General features: G+C 40.7%; 1 pseudogene; it reads left to right on the forward strand.

The window, feature by feature from the left end:
* The first annotated feature begins 1365 nt into the window (after positions 1–1365).
* LOC123057645 (wall-associated receptor kinase-like 2) lies at positions 1366–7686 on the forward strand (annotated as a pseudogene).
* Positions 7687–8097: the final 411 nt, after the last annotated feature.

An 8097-nucleotide genomic window follows, 5' to 3' on the forward strand; every position in this document is an offset into this window, starting at 1 on the left:
TTGTTTTGCTCAAGCGGGTGCGCACTGAGTAAAAATAGGAGCCCGCGGCGCCCAGGAGTAAATTTTTACTCTTCTAACCAGTTTAGGAGATCGGCTAGGTGCCGCTTGGAGGAGTAAAACTAAAATATATTGCCTCTATTTACCGATTAAAAAAAATAAAAAAAAATAAAAATTGCGCGAGGCCAGACTCAAACCCACGACTTGCTGTTAAGGAAAGTATGCCTGCCGCTAGGCCACTAGCAGTTCTTGTGGTAGAGAAGAGATGCTGCTTATTTAACCAGACAGTGAATGTTTGATTTCAAAAATTTCAAAATATTCGAGATATTTTGCTCGGTATAAGTGTTTCTCGAGGGGCGACGGTAAACGCGGTAACCGCGCGAGATAGTGAAATTTCACTCGGTACCCAAAACGCTGGAGGGGAGGCGCCTGAGTAGATGCGGCGCCAGGGTAGGATGGGTAGGGCCGAGGGAGGATGTTCTTTGTTTTGCTCAAGCGGGTGCGCACTGAGTAAAAATAGGAGCCCGCGGCGCCGAGGAGTAATTTTTTTACTCTTCTAACCAGTTTAGGAGACTGGCTAGGTGCCGCTTGGAGGAGTAAAACTAAAATATATTGCCTCTATTTACCAATTAAAAAAATAAAAATAAAAAGAAAAATTGCGCGAGGCCAGACTCAAACCCGCGACTTGCTGTTAAGGAAAGTATGCCTTTGCCGCTAGGCCACTAGCAGTTCTTGTGGTAGAGAAGAGATGCTGCTTATTTAACCAGACAGTGAATGTTTGATTTCAAAAATTTCAAAATATTCGAGATATTTTGCTCGGTATAAGTGTTTCTCGAGGGGCGACGGTAAACGCGGTAACCGCGCGAGATAGTGAAATTTCACTCGGTACCCAAAACACTGGAGGGGAGGCGCCTGAGTAGATGCGGCGCCAGGGTAGGATGGGTAGGGCCGAGGGAGGATGTTCTTTGTTTTGCTCAAGCGGGTGCGCACTGAGTAAAAATAGGAGCCCGCGGCGCCGAGGAGTAAATTTTTTACTCTTCTAACCAGTTTAGGAGATCGGCTAGGTGCCGCTTGGAGGAGTAAAACTAAAATATATTGCCTCTATTTACCGATTGAAGTAATATAAGCCTTGCGGTCAGTATATGTGGCAACGCTTCAGTCAAAGTGACTGACTCCTAGTCTTTGATCGAGCCAAGTTTCCAACCTGGCTAGCGGGTCCTGTACTCCTGTACGCTTTGGAAACATTCCCTCTCGGGTGTAATTCTGTGTAGCATATTGGGTTGCCCTTACCGCAATCCACGGCATAGGCGCCAACCATGGTATGGGTATATATATACGCCTGGTTTACGGCTCACACCCACAACCCGCAACTTCTTGCAACCCCACAAGCAAAAAGGTAGCCAACACATATCTCTTTCCGAAAGGCCCAAACCGAAAGATGAGCCTCCTCGACGCGCTACTCTGTCTGCTCGCACTGCTGTTGCTACGGCCGTCGACGGCGCAAGCATCCGGCTTGCAAAAGAGCCGGCCGGCGAATGGAACCGTTCCCTCCTCCGCCACGCTTGCGGGTTGTCGGAAGAGCTGCGGCAACCTGAGCTTTGAGTACCCTTTCGGCATGGGCGCCGGCTGCTTCCGGGACCCGGACTTCGAGCTCATATGCGACGACCACAACACCACGCAGGCCCCCATGCTCTTCCTGCACGACGGCGTCACCAAGGTACTCATGGACATCAACGCTACTACCCACTGGAAGATGAGCATGAGCACCACTGATTTTCAAATCAATAATGAATTTCTAGTTTCATTTTCCCGTACCATCTATTTGAGACCGGACGTCCATATATACCACATCTCATGGTATCCTGGGAGATCTTTCCGTTTTTTCACCGTGGAAGCAGACATCATAGGCTGCGACTTCGACGTCAGCATGCTCGAAGACTCCTCACAAACGATGGTGCGACGGTGCACAGTTACATGCCCCAGCGGAAACATCACGGCCGATGCGGACACTGGACGGAACTGCAATAACACAAGAGGATGTTGCTCCTTCATGGTTACTGATGTTGGCGCCACCGTCCAGCTCAAGTTCGTGCGCCGCCCAAGGACAGGAGGGAAGCATGAATCCCAAGGGCACAACAGCCGAAGCTCTATCCGGGATAAAATCCATGTTAGCATTGGAGCTAGTCTGTGGTGGGGTATCTTTGACGATCAACTCACATCGCCTGGAAGCTTCCAAAATAGAACAGATTATGCATGTCTCAGCAACCACAGTGGAGAAGCACCGCAAATTTCAGCATCATCCTACTACTTTTATAATTACTTCTATAATTGTCAGTGCAACAGTGGTTACCAAGGCAATGCCTACATAGCCGATGGCTGCTCACGCGACAAAGGTAATTACTCTCAACAAAAGTTATTTAAACAGGGGTTACTTTTTCTATATATCACCATCTCCGCGCCCTAGGTAGCGTACGTTTCCTCAAAAAAAAAAAAAATACCAACGCTAGCTGCTTTTACTAATTATCAAGGACATGTGGCAATAATCCTCCCAATGCTATTTCGCTCAATGTAAACATATCATCTCAACACAATATATTAGTATGCTACTTATATTTCATAAATATTTTACAACTTTAGAATAACCAAATGCAATACTCATAATAAATGCAATGCAATGACATAAAATTTGTTTGAAGTCAAACTTAGTAAAGTTTGAGCAACTTTATAGGAAAAAACATCAACATTTACAATATGAAATCCATATCATTATATGTATCATGAAATTAATTTCTATACTGTATAATTTTAGTAATACCTCCTTCTGGACTTATTAGTCCCCATCGAATTTTTGGTAAAAGTTTGACTACATATTTGACTAGCAAAATGTTAAGGCGTGTCAACAAAAAAAATATTGTTAGATTTGTATTTGAATGTAGTTTTGAATTATTATTTTCCATGTATAACTTTTATTTATTAGTTAAAATCAATGTAAAAATATAACCCACAATACGAGTGGGACTAGTAAATCAGGATAGAGGTAGTATTATAGATATTGATATATCTTTTATATCAATTTGGTAAACTTTGCGTAATTTGACTTCAATCAATCTTATATGTGGAGTAAAAAAAAATGAAGGGAGCATGTAAACTTGCACAAAGTAGGAATGGATGACATAACATTGCGTTATTTTTAAGTTTATTTATAAGTAGCACGAGAGATTCCAATGCACGAAACAGGTCCATCCATCCGTTTGGTGGCTCGTGCAGTCTCCTCATTGTCAACCTCTACTCTGCTTCGGCTCACTGCATTATCGTTAATCTTCTTTGTAGTAGTGTCTTCCACTTCTCTTTAGTGCAGTTAGGCCTTTTCTGCGGGGCCCTTATTGTTTTATGGGACAACTTAAACAGTCACTATCAACTTCCAATTCAGTAAAACCTGAACTGGAAGGGTTTTCCGTCGCCCGAGGGGATCGTTTCATGAGTGGTTCCCCGACCGTTATAAGCAGTACTATCTCCATCTAATAATGCAAGACGTTTTTGCAGTTCTTTCCTCTTATATTTCTAGAAGGAGTAGTACATTGTATTGTGTTAGTGTGAGACATGTGACATATGGTCGTTTGGCTAATGTCAGGTTTTAGTTATTTCCCATCAGCAAGTGCCCTCCCCCCACCCTGAAAATAATTAGGATTTGGTCATATAGGGTACGTACAAACTAATTGTGTGTTAGTATTGAGTAAGTCATAAGCTAGATGCACTGAGTCTTTTTCATTAAACCTGCAGGGTACAGACAATTCCAACAGAAGGCTAACTGCTCTAGATGGTGCGGGAACATAAGTATTCCGTTCCCATTCGGCCTAGGACACAAGTGTTCGGCAAGGATGTCGTTCCAGCTAAAATGTGCAAATTCAACGACGTCCACACTAAATTTCTATGCGCCGAGCTTCACGGAAAAGCATATTGAATACATAAATATCAACGAGGGGCTAGTTGGTATTACGTACTCAACCAATACTGAAGGTCAAACTGCTTTGATTGTAAGAGAGGACCCTGCGCTCTACAATGGCTTAGGGATATCAACATCTTTCCGATGGGCCGTTGCCAACTTAACATGCCAGGAAGCACAAGAGGACTTATCAAGATATGCATGTGTTAGCATTAATAGCACATGTTTGATTGTCAACTCGAGACATGGATACCCTGCCGGTTACCGTTGCAAATGTATGGCTGGCTATAAGGGGAATCCATACATCACAAACGGGTGTCAAGGTACTGTGCATGCTCACTCTATTACCTCTTGGTCTTGGAAGATAAGATGCAACAATTTTGCAGTGTTAATATAGACTTTGTGGTTTGTACAAATAAGGTAGAAAATAATTTTGACATTAAAGCATGTGTTACACTACGAAATATACCATGCACTGTGCTAATTTTTTATTTTCCATGTTTCGTTGTTCCTACATAATAATGTGTCCCTGCCATTGCTTTTTTTTCGAGCTTGATCATTTATACCATAGATTGAGTATAAATTCATATTTATGTGATGTAAAATGAGCTAATTGTTTTCTCTCTTTTCTACCTTTGGATCAAGATCTAAGTACGGACCTAATACCATAGGAAAAAATGAAAATAAAATATGTAAAGACATACATAATTTAGTTTCTATGAGCCAAAGTACTGATTGAAGCAAAATAATACAAACAAATGTACAAAGACTCAAAATTGCGGTATAGTTTGACTAAATGTATTTACCTCCCATGCTCCATTTTAGTTTCCAGGAGATATAGTAATTCTACATGACTAAAAAAGTGAACAGATAAAACTAATATACAGTAGTATGGAGTGAAATGCCTCACTGGTCCCTTAACTCAAAGAGATTCCACGCTTTAGGCCAACAACTCAAGAACCGATCTATTTAGGCCGTAAACTCATTGATTTGATCAAATAAAGCCAAAACCGATTAATGACGGGGAGAATCGCTCCCATTCCTGCCTGATCAGTGCTTCTTTGACCACTCACAAATTATCTATTTTTAAATTTATAAATTGGTCTCTTTTTTCTCACATACCATGCCATCGGTGTGTGGGTAAATTTTCTTCTTTTATGAAAAACATGCTTTTCATGGACTTGAACCTGTGATTTTGAGCATTAGTTCCCGCTTTCCGAACACTAAACCACAAACTTCTTTGTGTCATGTTATTCAGCCGACTCTATTTATTACTTCCTCCAATTGCAAATATGGGCACCTAAGTTCGGCTTGTTGATTAAGGAAGTAATTATGCTGTTATTTTGTTTTATAACTATAGCTAATAATCACATGCCATAACTGAACAATTCTTAAATAAGAGATAGGTGGGTCTCCTCATTTCCCATGGTACCCAATAGCAAAAATATGGCCTTTTTATTTATTCCCAGCTAATTGATTGGAAAAAGAGATACAAAAGGTAATTATAGAAGTTAGTTTGAAAGCGGTCAAAGGAACGCTGATGTGGCAGGCCCGCAGGCGGTCCCCCCCCCCCTCTTAAGTTGATTTTGACCTTATTTGATCAAATCAATAAGTTTATGGCCTAAAGTGATTGGTTGTCGAGTTGTTGGCAGCGTGCAATCACTTTGAGTTAATGGATAAGTGGCACATTTTACTCCATTAGTATGGACCAAGTAAATACTCCATAACATGTGATATGAGAATAGTGCAGAAATACATATTTTTATTGACATATCATGGTGGAAGGAAAAAGAATAAAGGGTTTTCCATGAATGATGCATTCGTATTATACGTAGAAATTATATGTGAATCTTTGGTATACACAGGCGAGGTAATTAAATCCATCTAAAATATATTTTATGTTTTAACACTTTATATACTTGACACATTTACATTGTCAAATTTACTCTTGATCAACGAACATGTATTACATATTCCTCTAAGTTGGTGCTGAAAACAAAATCTAGTGTCGCCTGCAAATTAGGCACCAACCGGCAAATTAATTATTTCTGCTTTATATTTCTTCTCACCTTGCGCATCTCTTATATTGCAGATATTGATGAGTGCAAGGCGCCAGGTACTTGTAAAGAAATCTGTAATAACATTATGGGAAGCTACTATTGCACCGAATGTTCTGGTAAAACAACGTATGACACTACAACAATGAAGTGCATATCAATAAAAAGCCAAAATCTTGTAGTAGGTGAGTTCTATGGTACAACTGATTTACTGTGATGAGACAAATGGAATTACAATATAATACTGAGCAACATCTTCATTACAGGTATTACCATCGGGATTAGTGTTGGCCTTGGTGTTCTACTTCTTATCTTGAGCGCTACAGTTCTCATCCGCAGATGGAAAAGACGCATCCAAAAAAAACTTCGTGGAAAGTATTTCCGAAAGAACCAAGGGCTTCTACTGGAACAACTAATTTCATCGGATGAAAACGCAAGTGACAGGACCAAGATTTTTTCCTTGGCAGAGCTAGAAAGGGCAACAAATAACTTTGACTCGACACGTATTGTTGGTCGCGGAGGGCATGGCATGGTGTAGAAAGGTATCTTATCTGACCAGCGGGTAGTAGCCATAAAAAAAATCTAAAGTTATTGAGCAAGTTGAGATTACTCAGTTCATCAACGAGGTCGCTATCCTCTCGCAAATAAACCACCGTAATATTGTCATGCTGTTTGGATGTTGTCTTGAGACGGAAGTCCCACTACTAGTATATGACTTCATCCCTAATGGTTCACTATTTGGAATCCTCCATGCTAACCCAACCAACCACTCCATGTTGTCCTGGGATGATTTCTTGAGAATTGCTACAGAAGCTGTTGGAGCACTTTATTACCTCCACTCAGCTGCTTCAGTATCTATCTTTCATCGAGATGTCAAGTCCACGAACATACTGTTGGATGGAAATTACACAGCGAAAGTATCAGATTTTGGTGCTTCAAGGTTGGTTCCAATTGATCAAACTCATGTGGTTACAAATATACAAGGCACCTTTGGATACTTGGATCCAGAGTATTACCACACGGGCATACTAAATGAGAAGAGTGATGTTTATAGATTTGGTGTAGTACTTGTAGAGTTGCTTCTAAGAAAAAAGCCTATTTTTACAAGTGACTCCGGGATAAAGCAGAATTTATCCAACTACTTCCTTTCTGCGATGAATGAGAAACCACTTGCAGAAATAGTTGATGCTCAAGTGCTGGAGGAGGCAACAGAGAAAGAAATTCGTGATGTCGTCGGTCTTGCAGAGACTTGCTTGCGGCTCCGAGGCGATGAGAGGCCTACTATGAAACAAGTGGAGATGAGATTGCAGGCTGTGCGATTCAAAAGGTTGAGATCGTGTCAGGTTGCTCCAAGAAATGAAAGTATGCAAGCATTCTTAGGTGGACAAAGCCAGGTCACACGTCGGCCGGTGATGGCTGACAGAGCTAACTCAGCTTCTGAAATGAGCCATAATTGCTACAGCCTGGAGCAAGAGTTTATGGCGTCCGCGACCCTACCACGCTAGATCATGCAGTCCTCTTGGTATCATGTTTCAAGTCTGTATTTTTCGTTTCAAATTCTATCATTGTTGTCCTTCAATGGAAATGGTGAAGTATACAGTATAATGTATAGTGCACTTAATAATATGTAGCTTATATTATATATTGCAGTCCCATTCTTATAGTATTTTCTTTGAGAAAAAGGCATGTTTAATGTAATTATCCAAGTTGTAAAAATTATGATATGAACTTGTGATCATCATGTAATATAATGAATATCATATGATGAAACCTTAATTAGTAGAATCTATGTTTCTACGATTCTAATAGTTATCATTCTACGATTTGCAATCCTACCATCGGAGCTTCGTTCCAATTCGGAATCACGATTTTCGACTACCTTGTTAGGAACATCAGTTTGCAATTTGTATTCAGGGCTAAACGTTTGCTAAGTTGCAGTTGTGCTACGGAATTTACTTCTAAGAGTAAAGAGGATGCCATGGTTTGGTCGTTGGGTGCCAAAAACTTGAGTAATGTAATGACGTGAGAGTAGTGTTATATCTTACCCGCTTGGTGGGTCATGCCTTTAACTTTCTTCCTTAATTATTGAAATGAAAAATA

Source organism: Triticum aestivum, chromosome 3A (genome assembly GCF_018294505.1).
Source record: "Triticum aestivum cultivar Chinese Spring chromosome 3A, IWGSC CS RefSeq v2.1, whole genome shotgun sequence".
In the NCBI taxonomy this organism is placed as follows: Eukaryota; Viridiplantae; Streptophyta; class Magnoliopsida; order Poales; family Poaceae; genus Triticum; species Triticum aestivum.